General features: G+C 40.8%; 1 protein-coding gene across 3 annotated transcripts in view; it reads right to left on the bottom strand.

Moving 5' to 3' along the window:
• The window catches only part of PPP2R2B (protein phosphatase 2 regulatory subunit Bbeta), a 522,252-nt gene that overhangs the window by 396,670 nt on the left and 108,056 nt on the right, over positions 1 to 17,526 (bottom strand). The gene's annotated exons all lie outside the window — the stretch shown is intronic.

Genomic DNA, 17,526 nt, shown 5'->3' on the forward strand with positions numbered 1-17,526 from the left:
ATTTTCACTTCTTTTTTCTAAGTACTGTGAATTCAATTCCAGATTAGTATACTGGATGCAGAACTGTTAATAGTGGGGTTTGTTCTTCCATGTGTGACATGATGAACCAGCGTATCTTCTTACTACATTTGTAGAGGAAATGGAATTTCCCCTAAAGCAGAGGAAAGGAGTATAAGCATGCTGCTATAGAAGCTCATCAAACCACAAGGGACAAAACTCAAAGAAGAAATGAACAGAGAAGAACTATATTAAAAAACCAGAAAACAAGTAACCTTGGTGGGAGACGGGGCTGGATGGAGATGAAGGGGCTGGAGCTGGATCCCCAGGCTAGGCTAGGGCAGGTATGAGGCAGGGTTTCCCCCTCTGCTCCAGTGCCTTCTGTTGCAGGGGGGCAGTGTTGTGTGTGGGCAATCCCAAGTGGATGGAGCAGAAGCTCCAAGGGTGGGGTCTGAGCTGACTGTTCCCTTTAAGTGTGTGCTTTCCCAACATCAGCACCCTTGCCCCAGAGGGGAAGAGTGCTGGAGCAAGAAGGACCTGTGCAGGCTCTCAGCTCATGATGGGGAATGGGCTGCGGTGGGCCAGCCATGGACAGAGGTCTGGGCTGCCTCTGAGGCACTGCCTATTCCAGGACCAGCTATGGTAGCCCCCACTACATCTGTGTCTCCTTTGTCGCTCATGGCCAATCATTTCCCACAGCCTCTGCCAACCCCGCCCTGCTGTGGAGCCACGCAACGTGGGCTCTCTGTGTGTTTGGTGCTGCAGGCTGTATGGCCCTGCTGCTGTGAGCTGTCAGGACCACATCGGATACACCGTCTGCTTATGGTAGGCAGTAATGGTCACCCTACTGCATTCAGGCACTGCCCTAGCTGAGTCATTTCTGCAGCCCATGGCTGAGCTCTCTCCTGGGTGGTGGCTGCTTGAGCTCTGGTGCAGAAATGCAAGGTAATGTTAAGAGTGGGCTGGAAAATTTGCTCAGTTCAGGCTGGGGGATACACTGGGGTAGTCGCGGGAAACTGGGTGGCCACTGGAGTGGTCCTCAGTTTGCCCTGGCTGCCATGTCTCTGGAGTAAGCCAGCACTTGCAGACTCCTCATGAGTCCAGGCTTTCCATAACTTTCTTATTAGTTGCAGTGGCCCTCCAGCCAGCCAAGGGGGCTCACCCTACTTGTGTTGAACCTAGGACCGGGGTGCCCTATATGTGGGCTCCCTGTGGCTGAGACGGAAATGAATCAGCCTGCAGTGCGGGAGACCCGGGATTGATCCCTGAGCTGGGAAGATGCCTGGAGGAGGGCATAACAACCCACTCCAGTACTCTTTCCTGGAGATTCCCCATGGACAGAGGAGTCTGGCAGGGCTATAGTCCGTGGGGTTGCAAAGAGTCAGACGCAACTGAGCACAGCATATGTGGCTTGAACTGCTTAACCCCCAGGATGGATGTCTATCCGTGTAATCTCCCTTTTCCTCTGAGTCCACTCCCAAGGGCATAGGTCTTGACATGATCACTTACTTCTCTTCCGTTCCTATCTGATTCCTTTAAGATGTGGACCTTTCTTACAGCCTTGGTTGCACAGGAGAATTTTGCCAGTTTCCAGTTAGTTTTCAATGAGAATTCCACATGTGGATGTATTTTTGATGTGTTCATGGGGGGATGTGAGTTCCATACCTCCTAACCCTACTATCTTGATCAATTCCACCCTAAATGGTTTCTTTCTTTACCATCAGAAATGAGTTATGCTGAAGGATAGCAGCAGTTAAAGATGTCAGCCGTTTCATGCAAATTACAATAAATGATGCTATGATATACCTTTCCTCTCTCCTCGCCCACTCCTCCCATCCCACCCATCACTCTCATTCTACTTGTACAACTATCTCTTTAGGATCAATCCCTATAAATAAAATGCATAGAATGAAAAAATATATTTATTCATATTACTAAATTATCCTCCTGAAAGGATATACCAACTTTTACTTTCACCAATAGTACATGAGTTCTAATTTTTCCCATTTCCTCTGCCCTATTGATAAGTATAAATGAGATACACGAGTTTAAACTTTAAATTTATGAATATTTATAAATATGCTCTTTTCCAGAATTCTAAACCACAATTCTTCTTTATTCTCAGGTATCAAATATGAATCTATATTTTCTCTATTGTTTTCATAATTTGATATTTTAATATTTAAACTTTGACCATTCAGGTTGTGTGTGTGTGTGTGTGTGTGTAAGTGTTTATGGTAACATTGCCATGCAGAGATTCCAACAGAGTTGAGTTTCATTTCTTTGCTTTGATATTTAATTTACTCTAAAAATTTGTATTTTCAGTGCAGGTGCTTAGTTATGTCTGATTCTTTGCAACTCCATGGACTGCAGCACGCCAGGCCTCCCTGTCCATCACCAGCTCCCGGGGCTTGCTCAAACTCATGTCCATCGAGTCGGTGATACCATCCAGCCATCTCATCCTCTGTCGTCCCCTTCTCCTCCGGCCTTCAATTGTTCCAGCATCAGGGTCTTTACAAATGAGTCAGTTCTTCATATCAGGTGGCCAAAGTATTGGAGCTTCAGCTTCAGCATCAGTCCTTTTAATGAATATTCTTGATTCATTTCCTTGAGAATTGACCGGTTGGATCTCCTTGCAGTTCAAGGGACTCTCAAGAGTCTTCTCCAACACCACAGTTCAAAAGCATCAGTTCTTCGGCACTCAGCTTTTCTTATGGTCCAACTCTCACATCTATACATGACTACTGGAAAAACCATAGCCTTGACTAGACAGACCTTTGTCGGGTAAGTAATGTCTCTGCTTTTTAATATGCTGTCTAGGTTTGTCATAGCTTTTCTTCCAAGGAGACAGCGTCTTTTAATTTCATGGCTGCAATCACCATCTACAGTGATTTTGGAGCCCCCAAAATAAAGTCTGTCACTGTTTCCATTGTTTCCCCATCTACTTGCCCTGAAGTGATGGGACCAGATGCCATGATCTTAGTTTTCTGAATGTTGAGCTTTAAGCCAGCCATTTTCCTCTCCTCTTTCACTTTCATCAAGAGGCTCTTTAGTTCCTCTTCTCTTTCTGTCATAAGGTCATCTGCATATCTGAGGCTATTGATGTTTCTCCCAGTAGATTCCAGCTTGTGTTTCATCCAGCCCAGCATTTCTCATGATGTACTCGGCATGTAAGTTAAATAAGCAGGGTGACAATATACAGCCTTGATGTTCTCCTTTCCCGATTTGGAACCAGTCTGTTGTTACATGTTTAGTTCTAACTGTTGCTTCTTAACCTGCATACAGATTTCTCAGGAGGCAGATCAGGTGGTATTCCCATCTCTTTAAGAATTTTCCACAGTGTGTTATGATCCACACAGTCAAAGGTATTGGTATAGTCAATAAAGCAGAAGTAGATATTTTTCTGAAAGTCTCTTGCTTTTTCGATGATCCAGTGGATGTTAGCAATTTGATCTCTGGTTCCTCTGCCTTTTCTGAAACCAGCTTGAACATCTGGAAGTTCACGGTTCACATATTGCTAAAGCCTGGTTTGGAGAATTTTGAGCATTACTAATTTGCTAGCATGTGAGATGAGTGAAATTGTGCAGTAGTTTGAACATTCTTTGGCATTGCCTTTCTTTGGGATTAGAATGAAAACTGACCTTTTCCTGTCCTGTGGCCACTGCTGAGTTTTCCAGATTTGCTGGCATATTGAGTGCATCATCTTTTAGGATTTAAAATAGCTCAACTGGAATTCCATCACCTCTACTAGCTTTGTTCATAGTGATGCTTCCTAAGGCCCACTTGACTTTGCAGTCCAGGATATCTGACTCTAAGTGAGTGATCATACCATCATGGTTATCTGGGTCATGAAGATCTTTTTCTTTTTTTAATAGTTCTGTGTATTTTGGGCAATGTGAATGGGGAAATACAGTATGCTTCCTGTTCCCCTTCCCGAAGGAATCAGTTTTATTTAGTAAGAACCTCTACTAAGTCATAGAAAAAAAAGGCATTTTCAAGAAGCAATTATGAACATGATATTGACCACACAGTAATAAGCAGTATTTTTAGCTTTAATATCATGGATAATTAAATTTCTCAGTACTCTTGCTATAACTACTCCCTTTCTCTCCTACTCAAAATAGCCCATGAAACTGTAAGAATATATAAAATTTTAGAGTTAATCTTTAATTCATTCTAATTTGTTCTCTCTAAATTACAGTATTGGCAAAATCAAGTCTTTTTAATTATCACAACTAGTGACGATTACTTGCAAATCATCTCCCAAACTCTTTGTAACAAGCTAGAGTTTCAGACTCGTGGTTCAGTGATGCAATGTAAATTTTTGGTGGCAAAACAGCTGAAACTAGGGGGATGTTTGTTTTTTCCCCAAGAAAATCTGTAGGGACCTATAAGAGAGCTCCCAAATCAAGCTTATCAAAACAATGTTTTTAAATAAAATGAAGACAACCTCCCTGGACCTCTCTTCCTCTGGACACTCACATGGATTCACTATTAAAAAATACTTGCTGTCAAAATACAGGATTCTTGGGGATTCCCTGGTGGCTCCATGGTAAAGAATCTGCCTGCCAATGCAAGAGACACAGGTTTGATCCCTGGTTGTGGAAAATTCCACATGCCTCACAGCAACTAAGCTGGTGTGTCACAACTACTGAGCCTGAAGGCCACCATGGCTGAGCCCAAGCACTGCGTCTACTGAAGCCTGTCCACCTGGAGCCTATGCTCCGCAACAGGAGAGTAGGCACCCACGCCGCAACTAGAGAAGAGCCCGCGTGGCCATGAAGACCCAGCACGGCCAAAAGGAAAGGAATAAGAATTTTAAAAAACACGCGATTCTTCACACTGGTCTTTTACGGTTAACTTTCCATTGGGTTAGCTGGTGATTCTGTCTATTCTCTTGGCATCTACAACATGTGTTCAAGAAGAGGCAGTCGCAGCACCTCATCTCGGGTGGATGGCATTTCATGTCAGTGTCTTGCTCCTTAGCTGTTGAGATCAGCCCCATGTCTTTAAGTGAGTAAATGAATACAAATTGAAGTTTTAATCTCAGACTGTAACATCAGTGGTACTCTCATCGCAAGTAGTTTCATAATGGTCTTATTACTGTTCCTTAGTGCAACACACTGAGACGTTTAAATTGCCGAATTGCTGCTACATATATTCTTTGAGAAGAGGTATCCAGGTAACCATGGCAATGGTGTCTCCAGGCAGGATGGGAGTGGGAGTGGGGTGGGAAACTATTTCATTAATTGAAGGGAAGGAATTGAAAAGAGATTTTCAAGCTGTAGATCAGAGCAAAGAGAAAGAGAGAGAGAGAGAGAAGATAGATGTTACAATCTTATTTTCTTTTCATTATTAAATTATACAACCCAGAGAAACTCAAATTATCTGAAAGGTTTAAAGAAACCATAACATTAAATAAAGCAGGATTCTTAGCCTTCCCACATTATTACAGCCATTGACCTGCACTAGATTTCATTTGGTTGGGTTTTTATGTAGTTTGATTGAAACTCAATGCATCTCCTGAAAAAGCAGAATTGTGTCCTGTGATTTAAGGCAAAAAAAAAAAAAAAAAGGAAGAACATTCACATAAGCTAGAAGCCTGAGTAGGCGGTATAAGAGCTCTATTTATTCCAAGCTGATAGCCTGAATAAGCTGATTTTATCAGTAAAAGTTATTTCAAACCTTACTTCCCTTGCCTTCTCCCCACCCCTCACCCCCACCTTTGGTAGTCAACATTAAAAAAGAATTATTTAGAGGGTAAAGAAATACTGTGAAGAAAAGGGGACATCTGAATGAGAAGGAGAAAAACCAAATGTCTGCTATGGGTTCTCAGAGGAGCCTACTATTTTGCTTTCATTTAAAAGGTTCTGCAAATTGGTGATTAGATGAGTTTCTGTCATTTAACCACATGTGCCTTTGTGTAACTTGCTGCTTCAAGTCTCTGACAGAAATGTTCTAACAGGCAACTTAGGATTTATAAAAACCCAATTACCCAGATAGACAGCCTGACTTCTAATGTATGTCGGCTACAGTTTGTAGAGTTTCTTTTCAAATTAGGTCAGCATATGGCACCTTAGTGACCCATGCTGAATCTCTCCATCTCCTGATGAATGCCCATTCTTGTGTTGTGTGTATGCTGTATTGTCTGATTAATTCAGTAGGAAAAACAGCCAGAAAACCCCAGATGCAACTACCACAACAGGGAAAGGGGGACATGCTATATTCTTAGGATCCTTTTCTCAGATGGTCAATCTACTTTTTATCACTGGGAAAGGCCATGCAGGAAATCTTATTTACAGAATTAGGGAAAGCAATCGAAAACTGGGTGGTTAATTATTAACCAAATGGATTTCATTTCAAAATAAATGTTTCTTTTCTCCCAAACAGATTTCTATCTTGGAAAGCAGCTAATTCCCCAGAATTAGGCCAGAATTCATGGCCTGAATTATAATAGCAGTTTAGGTACATCTAAGCCCAATGTATTGATTACCTTGCTCTCCGCTGCAACCCAGAGGCTTTCAGTTCTAAGGAGCTGAAGTGTGCTGCTGGAGCAGCAGCTGCTGCTGCTGTTTTTAAGGACTGTGTTGTTTCCAGGATGCACCCACTAGAAGAGTGATGGGAAACAAAAGTAGCAACTTATTTTTTCCTGAAAGTTTACAGGACAGCAGGGCAGGCATTTTCAGCCTTGTCTTCATGGATAACATGGTTTCATATGATGCCTACATGAGTCTAATTTTTGAAGGCAGAAAATTATCATGTGAGGCAATCTAATTTGAAAAACAACAGTGCTGATAGTAAGGAGGAAGAAATGTTTCCAATAAGGAGTTGAGGGCTAGACAGGGCAATAACATATACCTATGTCAGATCTTCTGAATGACAAGATATTACTGTGGGACCCTGTCTCATGGCCAGTAGATCCATCAGCTGTTAGCAACACTTAGCATCCAAAGGACAAATGCTGGGATAGTGTTGTGAATGAAGGGTGACCAGAAGGCTGAGTGGGATTTCTTACATTTGGGCTGTTGATTCTAATCCATCATTTTTTTTTTTTTTTTGAACCAATTCAGTCATTATTCATGAGGATTCTATAAAGTAATTCATCTAAACCCTCTTTAACCTCATGTTCCATTTCCTGTAGCCACTTAAGCAACAGCTTTACACAAAAGAGTAGAGAATTAACTAGTAGTTAGTATACCACAACACCCCCAGTGCAAACTTAAGCATTCAAGTTGTAGGTGGTACCAGATGTAGAGACAAGTCTTTCCACTCCTTCAAAAGTGGCTCTACTATATATAAAATAGATAACCAACAAGGACTTACTGTATAGCACAGGGAACTTTACTCACTATTCTGAAATAACCTTTGTATGAAAAGAATCTGAAATATAATAGATATATGTATAATAACACTTTGTGGTAAACCTCAAACTAATACAATATTATACATCAACTATACTCTAATATAAAATAAAAAAAATTAAAGTGGCTCTGAATTATTTTGCTTGGAGTCTATTAGAACACCAGCAAGAACTCACAAGCTAAGTGATGCTTGAATTTATAGTAATCAGTTCTTCCCTTCTGAATACTGGTTGTATTCCTCCCTTCTGGGTATAAATCAGTATATCCCACTGAAAGATGTCCCTTCAAAAGACAGTGTAATGAATGGTATTATATTTCTGATCCCCAAGTCTGATGCTCAGTCCCAGCATCTCAGATGACTGTATGTCTATTAGCGTGAGCTAGACTTGTACGTGTTGAGTATTTTTATTATCTGAAATCACACTTGAACTGCTAGGCTAAGAGATTACAATTTGTCACTGAATGTGGATGTATGAAGAACTGTATGTAGAATTTGTAAAACCTTTCCTGTGTCTGATTTACATTGCAAATAGGGAAGTTAACCAGAGGTCTTGAGGAAATAGCATAAATAAAACATGGCTTCACTACTGTAAGCACTCAATTCATGCCAGAGGAGGCCAGGCCATTATACAAGGATTGTTTGCATCTAAACAATTCCTGTCACAGGCACCTCCCCTTGGAAGCAGCTGCCAATAGGATGGGGACTGGGTGGGTGGCGGGGGGTGGGGTGGTCTATTTAGGCAACTTTGGCAAACACTCAGCAAAGGGAGCCTGAGAGGCTTTCTCTTGAAATCCAAAGCATGGTTAGTGAGCCTGCCTCTTGTTCTGTGTTGAACATGCTCACAACTGAAGGAGAGGTGGAAACTTGTTCTTTGCAGCTCAGACTGAGTTGAAAAGCAACACAGAGCTCTCTGCATGGCCGGTGACTAGACAAACCTCAGCACTTGAGAGTGAGAATAATACTCCATAATATGATGCAAAGAAGCCTCAGTAAGTATACAGACAACATTTAAGGCCTCTGCGAAACTGAGCTTCAACTCTAGTGGACATTTGGTATATTTTCACCTGGCATTCATTCCCTCATCTTGTGGCCACGAATACCCAGTTCTGCTTTGGGGTATGGCTCTTCTCTGCCCTCTTCCCGCGTGCTCTGAAACTTCTTCGCGACTTCCACAGGCAGAGCATGTGACTAAGACTAAGCCAGTCTGTGCTTTCCACCCTCTGGTGACTGGGTCAAGGACGGCAGGGGCCAGCATGTGACTCCAATCTGGTCCATCAGGGTCAATGACATTGATTTCTGTGGGTTTTCTGCAACTGTTGGAGAAGTGGACAACAACAAAAGAGAGTGGAAACATTCTCTCAGTTGCTGAGCTTGGCGCTTGGAGCATGAGATGACTGAGTCTTTGAGCTGTGGTCAGAGAATGGAGCCAACAGCCAGAAGCCCAGGAGAGACACTGGATGCCTCGCATAGGGTATCAAGTCTTAGTCCTGAATGCCCAAGGTCAGCCCTACCCTGACTCTGTTCAATGAGGCAATACAGTCTCTTGGCACTTAACTCAGTTTGGATCAGACTTTCTATAGGAGGTTAAAGGCTACACACACCTCTCTGGTCTTCTCTCCCACCACTGAGCCTTTGCACATCACCACCTATCATTTCCTTCTTTAGAAACACTGTGAGCGCACTAAACCTCTCCACACGCACCATGTGTTCTCATGAGGCCACACCTTTGGCCAGATGCCACTAATCGTCTTTCATGGTCCAACCCAAATTTATTCTCTCAATGAGATCTTTAAGCATAGTTTTCCCCCACTACCTTTAAAGGCAACATTGAAAACTTCCTGAACGATATTCTCATAATCATTTTCTCTAACTCTGTAAAACTTTAACACTTCATTAGAATATTTTGGAGACTGTTTGTCTCTCCCATAAAGCTTTCAGTTCTTAAGATTAGGGACAGAGCTCTATTGATCATTCAGAGCAGGCATTGTCAGGCTCAGAGGCTGTCTTTGGATCCATACTGCCTGAATTCAAACGTTGGCTCAGTTACTTCCTAGGGTATGTGACTTAAGTACATTACCTACTGTCTCTGTGCCAGTTTTCCCATCTGTAAAATTAGGGGTACTATTAATACCTATATCATAGGCTACAGTGAGGATTACATGAGTTAATCAGTGTGAAGTACTTAATAAAACTATCTGGAACATGATAAATTTTCAATAAACAGTGTATTATGTTGTATTTCTAGTATTTAATAATTATTATTATATTTCTGGTGTCTAATAATATCTGGCATAATATAGGTACTCAAAAACACAAATATAACTATAAGAAGAAGGTATACTTGGTAGAAAAGAAAGGGCAAGAAGAAGTGACTTAATCCTTAAACCTTTATCTTCTTAAATTCATATGTCACTATGAGAAATCATGAGACTTTAAAGAAAATTTGGCAGTTTTGAAATTTGCTCATGTTCATTCATTTGATACAAAAACATCTATTGCGAGAAAGTTATGCTAGGTTCTAGGAATAAAAACTGATTAAAATAACATCCTTGCCTTCAAGGAGCTCATGACTTAGTAGATGAACTCTGAAAGGTAAATAACTAATTTTAATTGAGTCAATGTGTGATAAGAGAAGTATATATACAAACTATGGGAATAGGAGCGACGCTTCCTGACGTGACTGCGCATAAGGGTCATCTAAAGAGTCTACTGAAAACACAACATCTTGAGCTTTATTCCTAGAACGTTTGAGACACCAGGTCTGGGGTCGTGTATCTGCACCTGTGACACATCTCCATGAGTGATTCCTGGAACAGAAGAAAGAGAGGGAGCATTTGCCTGGGTAGGTCAAGGAAGGCTGCATGGCAGAGGTGATGCATATGGTAGGTTCTTACAGATGATTAGGAGTCTGTTAGCCTCTGACACAAGCAGGGCAACTGTGCGTCAAGAATAGCTTTCCTGGTGTCACTATCAAAGACAGACCACAGAGCCTGACCATCTTTCCACTGGTCCCAAATATGTTATAATTATTTTATTTTATTTTTTTACTTTGAGCCCAGTGGTCTCAAGTTGCTTACACAGTAAATCTATACAACTTCATGTAGAGGTAACATTGATCATCTACATTTGAGATTTTTCATGACTGTGAAGCCCAGGTAAATGGCTGTTCTATCTGAGGTCTCCATTCACCAGAATGACAGTCCTTCAAAATTACTTATTTACTTGTGGAGATAAACCTCAGATTTAAATACCACTTTGTTTTTGAGACTTTGGGACTCAGCTGTCTAGTTTTAAAAGCCCCCTGGTGACTTAATACAGCTGGTTCACCCCAGTGTTGGAGCATCACTGAAATTTACTATATTTAGCACTTTTCTAAATCAAAAGTTCTACAGATAAAATCCTGTCTATCTGAATAACTGAAAATATTATCATGATTTTTATTATCTTTCCATGGAGGGAAGAGAACAACTCTCCCTTCTTTTACTGTCTTTTTATTTTTTATTTTTCTTTTGCATGGCTATGTTTTCTATAATCATCATTTATAATAGACCAGATAAATGATACCATAAAGTGATTGTGGTGATTTTTCTCCAGCCATTTGCCCATTCATTCGACTGGTAACATCATCTCTTCTCTACCACTGCCAATGATCTCAGTGAAACTGTCAGTCAAGATGCCTTGCTTGTGATCCAAGCTAATTAGGTTTTCTCGCTTAAGACTTCAGACCTTGAACTGAGCAATGCAAGGACAGGAAACAACAAGGTTGTGACTGATCCATTCTGAATAGCTTCCAGATGAGGCATTCAATTAGATACCTAGACAGCCCGAGCTGCCCCGGTTCCTGCCCTTTCTCAGCTAGACTTTCAATTGGCTGAGCTACTCAACTCATGTTTTGCCAACAATTTCCCATTTTGCAAAAGCTAGCCAGAGTTGGTTTCTATTGCTTGGAGGTATAGTGCTCTATAAGGTACAATGTTACAAGCAGTCTGTGATGTCTAGACTGGTGGTAGATTACGACCAAGGTATGGGGAGAGTGGGAAAGAGTGAGAGTAAGTGACAAATTTAGCTGTTACGTGTGTGAGTCACAATCTTTTGAAAATGGCCAACCTGGCTGGTTATCCACTTGCCATGAAGTTAACAAATGAATAGGAACTGGAAGATAATAAGTGAGAGGGTAGAGGCCTAGTATCACAGTCAGTTTGGGGGGACAGTCACAAGGATTAAAAAACTCATTAGAGCTTAAATGAAATCTATCAAAAATAATAAACACTATTTGGAAGCCCTGGCTTTATAAGAAAAAGCCAAATAACTGGTACCAAGTTGCACACTTTCCCACTAATCAAAACAGATCACTGAGTTATAATTTATAAAATATAATAAATGCTCATAGATCCACATCTGAAGAAAACTGCTGATAAGGAATAGATCTTCCATGTGGCTTCTGATAAAGTATTTACAGCCTTCATTTGCATGACTTATAGCCGTTGCATTAAAAATATATATATGGACACTTACATGGATGTGAAAATTATACTTGCAATTTATGATAGGTATGAAATATGATTTTTCAAATCACTTGCAAAACTGTTACTAAGGCATTCTGGGCATGGCTCTATCCAGGGAACAGCAGAAGTAGCTGGCTGCAAGCATGGAGCTCAACCGACTTTCCACCTATTCCCATGGAATAAGCATTTTCCTTTGAACTGAAGGGGAACTTGACATCATTTACATGAGGGAAAGGCAAAAATGAATTCAGAAGTGTTAATAGAGAACTCCTGGGTGGCTCAGCTGGTAAAGAACCCTCCTGCAATGCAGGAGACCTGGGTTCGATCCCTGGAGGTAATCATCCCTGGAGGGAAGATTCCCTAGAGAAGGGAAAGGCTACCCACTCTAGTATTCTGGCCTGGAGAATTCCATGGACTATATATAGTCCATGGATTAAAATGAGTCAGATATGACTGAGCGACTTTCACTTTAGAAATATTTACCATTTAAATCACAAATTGTTATAAAATGATACAAAACTGAATTTGATGAATTGCCAGAAGGAAATGAATTCCACCTAGCACAAGAGTAATTCTGGTACAATGGTCACCCTTTATGGAGTGCTGAATCTGTGTTAAACATTGCACTGAGCCCTTCAATAAACACTATCTTTATTAACTTTACAATATTTCTATGCAATAATTTTAATTTCCATTTAACTCTTAAAAACAAGCTTAAATGGCAACTGTTTCTGAAAGTGTGTCCAATGACAAACTCTTAGGGAAGAATGCATACATCTAAAGATAAATGTGGATACTTTAACAAGACTTTGAAAGACAGAGAAAAGATAGAGATGTATTAAAAGAGACCTGCAGAATATCTTCTAAACAGTGTCTAGTTTGGTCAGCTACTAAGGAAGAACTGAGGTCTCAGGTATTTCTAGCTGGGGTGTGAATACTCTGTTCATTGGAATTGCTGAGGTTGACTTTCTTTTCCCTATAAGTACATGTTACATCAGCATGTCCTGAAGATGAAAAGATTACATAGCAACCTAAATGTCCATCAACAGAGGAAATGATAAAGATGTAGTACATGTATACAGTGAAATATCAGTTGGCCCCAAAAGAGAATGGAATAGTACCATTTACAGCAACATGAATGTACCTGAAGATTGTCATACTGAGTGATGCCAAGTCCAGTGTCATATGACATCACTTATATGTAGAATCTAAAAAACAGCCTACAAACAAACTTATCTACAAAACAGAGTTACAGATGTAGAAAACAAACTCATGGTTACTAGGGGGTAAGAGTGGGGAAGAATAAATTGGGAGATTGGGACTGACACAATAGTGTGTATATAAACTAGTTATAAAAATAGGTAACTGATAAGGATGTATGGTATAGCGTAAGGAACTTTACTTAATACTCTTTAATCACCTATATAGGAAAAGAATCTAAAAAAGAGTGGATATATGTATATGTATATAACAGACTCGGATCGTCACCTGAAACTAACACCACATTGTAAATAAACTATACTCCAATAAAAAGTCTTTTAAAAAAGATAACATGGTTTGGTTTTTACCTAGAAAAATTTTTGTTTTTCAACTTGAGGAACTAAATAGGGACAATTTCTCTCCCCCTTCTGAATACCTCACTCCTTCTGGAACATATTTTTTCTGGGTCTCAATTCTCCAGCAGCCCCAAGTGTTTAAGGACACTTCAGTAAAAATATTGCCTTGCTAATGTGAAATAATCAAGGTTGATAAGATGCCTGAACCAGATTTTAAGACAGTATATCTGCTGGACCTCTGGAAACCTTATGAAGTGAAAAACAGACCAGATTCGCAGAGAAGCACACTTGCCCAGTGCCTACATGTGTCTACATGTTGAGGGTGTGGTGGTGATGGAATTACTGAGCATTTCCTTCACTCACCTCTGGCCCAACAAGCCCTATGATCTGATCAGTGGAAGAAACCAAGCATACTGCCACAGCGCAGTGGTTCCCAAAAGTTACTGACCCTCAGAATAAAAAACAGCAAGCATTTCTTCAATTGCTTTCTATATTCCAGCAACCATGACAGATACCTTATCCTTCCAACAGTCCTGCCAAATAGGTATCACTTCCCTGTTTTGCTGAGATAACAGACCCAGTCAGGGTGGATTCTTTGCCTGTTAATACGTCTTGTTGTTGTAAAGTCGTATCTGACCCTTTGCGACCCCATAGGGCGTAGCCCACCAGGCCTGTCCATGGGATTTCCCAGGCAAGAATACTGGAGCAGGTTGCCTTTTCCTTCTCCAGGGGGTCTTCCCGACCTGGGACTGAATCCATGATTCCTGCGTTGGAAGGTGGATTCTTTACCACGGAGCCCCCGGGAAAGCTGTTGGTGCATCTAGTGAGAGGAAAAGGCATAACCTAAATCTCAGCAGTCTTCCCCAAGAGTTCACATTCTCACTCATCATATTAAAATATTTAGGGTTGGAGACTAGGAAAGGGAATAACAAAAAGTACCCCCAGGTAAGTCTTGTGCATCCAGCTTAATGCTAGTTTAAGAATCCACTGGTAAAGTGTCTTTAATGTGCATAAAAATTGTTTAGGAATCTTGTTACATGGCAGAGGCTGTTTCAGTAGGTCTGGATTTGGGCCTGAGGGTCTGCATTCCTAACAAGAGCCAGGTGATACCTGTGGCACTAGGCCTTGGATCACTTTTTGAGTAGCAAGTCAGTAGAGCACAGCACTCAGGGGCAGAAAGTTTTAAATTGTTCTCCAATAATGTCATGAGTTCTTCTTCCCTCAGATAAATTGTAAACATCTTAAATATCTTATAGAGTATCTCCATCCCCTTTCAGTGCTAGACCTGTAGAAATAAAGCCATTCGACAAATTCTTAAGTAATTATTGAGAAAAATATTCTTTTAAAAATCTCAGGACAAGATGAATTGGAACAAAGGAGTTTGCTTTCACAGTGCAGGGGCCCTGATTTACTTCCACACATAAGTAGTTATGGAATCAGTCCCTGAATCTGATTTCTTGTTAGGTGATAATCGACAGTCACTTTTCCAGGGAGTTGTGGAAAAATGGGTTCTCCATCAAGAAAGTTGTTAGACTACAGAACAAAGGCAAATGACATGCGCTCTTTGGGATTTGCAAAAAGATTTAATTAACTTAAAAACCCACAATTATATGGTACTGAAGTTCCACATATTTACTGTTCAAAATTTTTTTGTATTAAAATTTCATCTCCTATACACTCTATTCACATGGAAAAACTTCTGCCTGAATTCTTGCAGTCTTCATTTTCCTATCTGATCTACAGCTATGTGGAGCTGTCATCACAGAAAACTAATTGCCCTGGTCACTCCCCAAAGAGCTTGCTCATGATTTTATCAGCCTTTATTTGACCAAAGATTAGTCTTTTGATCTTGGAAAGAAAAATATGTCCAACTCAGTCAGCAAGTTTTTAAAATAACCCAGTATATAGTCATCATGATTATTTTTTTTTAAATAGCTACTTCAAACTCAGCTCTCCATTCCTCTCATTAACTCCATCCATGCCAAACACACACACACACACACTCACACCAGTTCACAGATGCAAGAGTTAATCTATTTCCAGAAGACAATATAGACATGTATGTTTATATCATAGGGTTTCTAACACATTTTGGGACTCAAAATCATTCCTTAATGGGAAAACATGAATAATCAATATTTTCTTCAAGTGAAACACAATACCTGGTATCTCATTGTCCAAATACATGCCATGCTCTCTAGAGAAGTGAGTTTCAAAATTGATAGGACTTCATTAAGTCATAGAATACTGTAGAGCAATGAAAGTGAGTATAAAAAAGAAGTAGTGCTAAATGTATCAACCTGAGGAGATTCCCAAAAATAAAAATACTGGATTAAAAAAAATCAAGTTTGCAAAAAAAAAAATTGATAGGACTTAAGCTGCCCTGAAAACATATATTTCCATTTTATTGATTATGCCAAAGGCTTTGACTGTGTGGATCACAATAAACTGGGGAAAATTCTGAAAGAGATGGGAATACAGACCACCTGACCTGCCTCTTGAGAAACCTATATGCAGGTCAGGAAGCAATCGTTACAACTGGACATGGAACAATAGACTGGTTCCAAATAGGAAAAGGAGTACATCAAGGCTGTATATTGTCACCCTGCTTATTTAACTTATATGCAGAGTACATCATGAGAAACACTGGGCTGGAAGAAACAAAAGCTGGAATCAAGATTGCTGGGAGAAATATCAATAAGCTCAGATATGCAGATGACACCACCCTTATGGCAGAAACTGAAGAGGAACTAAAAAGCCTCTTGATGAAAGTGAAAGAGGAGAGTGAAAAAGTTGGCTTAAAGCTCAACATTCAGAAAACGAAGATCATGGCATCTGGTCCCATCACTTCATGGGAAATAGATGGGGAAACAGTGGAAACAGTGTCAGACTTTATTTTTTGGGCTCCAAAATCGCTGCAGATGGTACTGCAACCATGAAATTAAAAGACGTTTACTCCTTGGAAGAAAAGTAATGACCAACCTAGATGGCATATTCAAAAGCAGAGACATTACTTTGCCGACTAAGGTCCATCTAGTCAAGGCTATGGTTTTTCCAGTGGTCATGTATGGATGTGAGAGTTGGACTGTGAAGAAAGCTGAGTGCCGAAGAATTGATGCTTTTGAACTGCAGTGTTGGAGAAGACTCTTGAGAGTTCCTTGGACTGCAAGGAGATCCAACCAGTCCATTCTGAAGGAGATCAACCCTGGGATTTCTTTGGAAGGAATGATGCTGAAGCTGAAACTCCAGTACTTTGGCCACCTCATGCGAAGAGTTGACTCATTGGAAAAGACCCTGATGCTGGGAGGGATTGGGGGTAGGAGGAGAAGGGGACGACCGAGGATGAGATGGCTGGATGGCATCACTGACTCGATGGACGTGAGTCTGAGTGAACTCCAGGAGTTGGTGATGGACAGGGAGGCCTGGCGTGCTGCGACTCATGGGGTCGCAAAGCATTGGACACGACAGCGACTGAACTGACTGACTGACTGAAGCTGCCCTGTGGATGGTGACTGTAACTCTGAAATTAAAAGTTGCTTGCTTCATGGAAGAAAAGCTACAACAAACCTAGACAGTATATTAAAAAGCAGAGACATTGCTGACAAAGGTCCATATAGTCAAAGTTACAATTTTTCCAGTAGTCATGTATGGATATGAGAGTTGGACCATAAAGAAGGCTGAGCACCAAAGAATTGATGCTTTTGAATTGTGGTGCTGGAGAAGACTCTTGAGAGTCCCTTGACAGCAAGGAGATAAAACCAGTCAATCCTAAAGAAAATAAGTCCTGAATATTCACTGGAAGGACTGATGCACTTTGGCCACTTGATGCGAAGAGGCCACTCATTGGAAAAGACACTGATGCTGGGAAAAATTGAGGGCTGGAGGAGAAGAGGGCAACAGAGGATGAGATAGTTGGACGCCATCATCAACTCAATGAACGTGAGTCTGCGCAAACTCTGGGAGATAGTGAAGGAAAGGGAATCCTGGCACGCTGCAATCCATGGGGTCACACAGAGTTGGACACAACTGGGTGAATGAACAACAACAACAAACCTGCCCCAGATAAGTCTTATTTGGAAACTCAGTTTTCTAGATTCTATGCCCAG

The sequence above is a fragment of the Ovis aries genome, chromosome 5 (assembly GCF_016772045.2).
Source record: "Ovis aries strain OAR_USU_Benz2616 breed Rambouillet chromosome 5, ARS-UI_Ramb_v3.0, whole genome shotgun sequence".
Taxonomy (NCBI): Eukaryota; Metazoa; Chordata; class Mammalia; order Artiodactyla; family Bovidae; genus Ovis; species Ovis aries.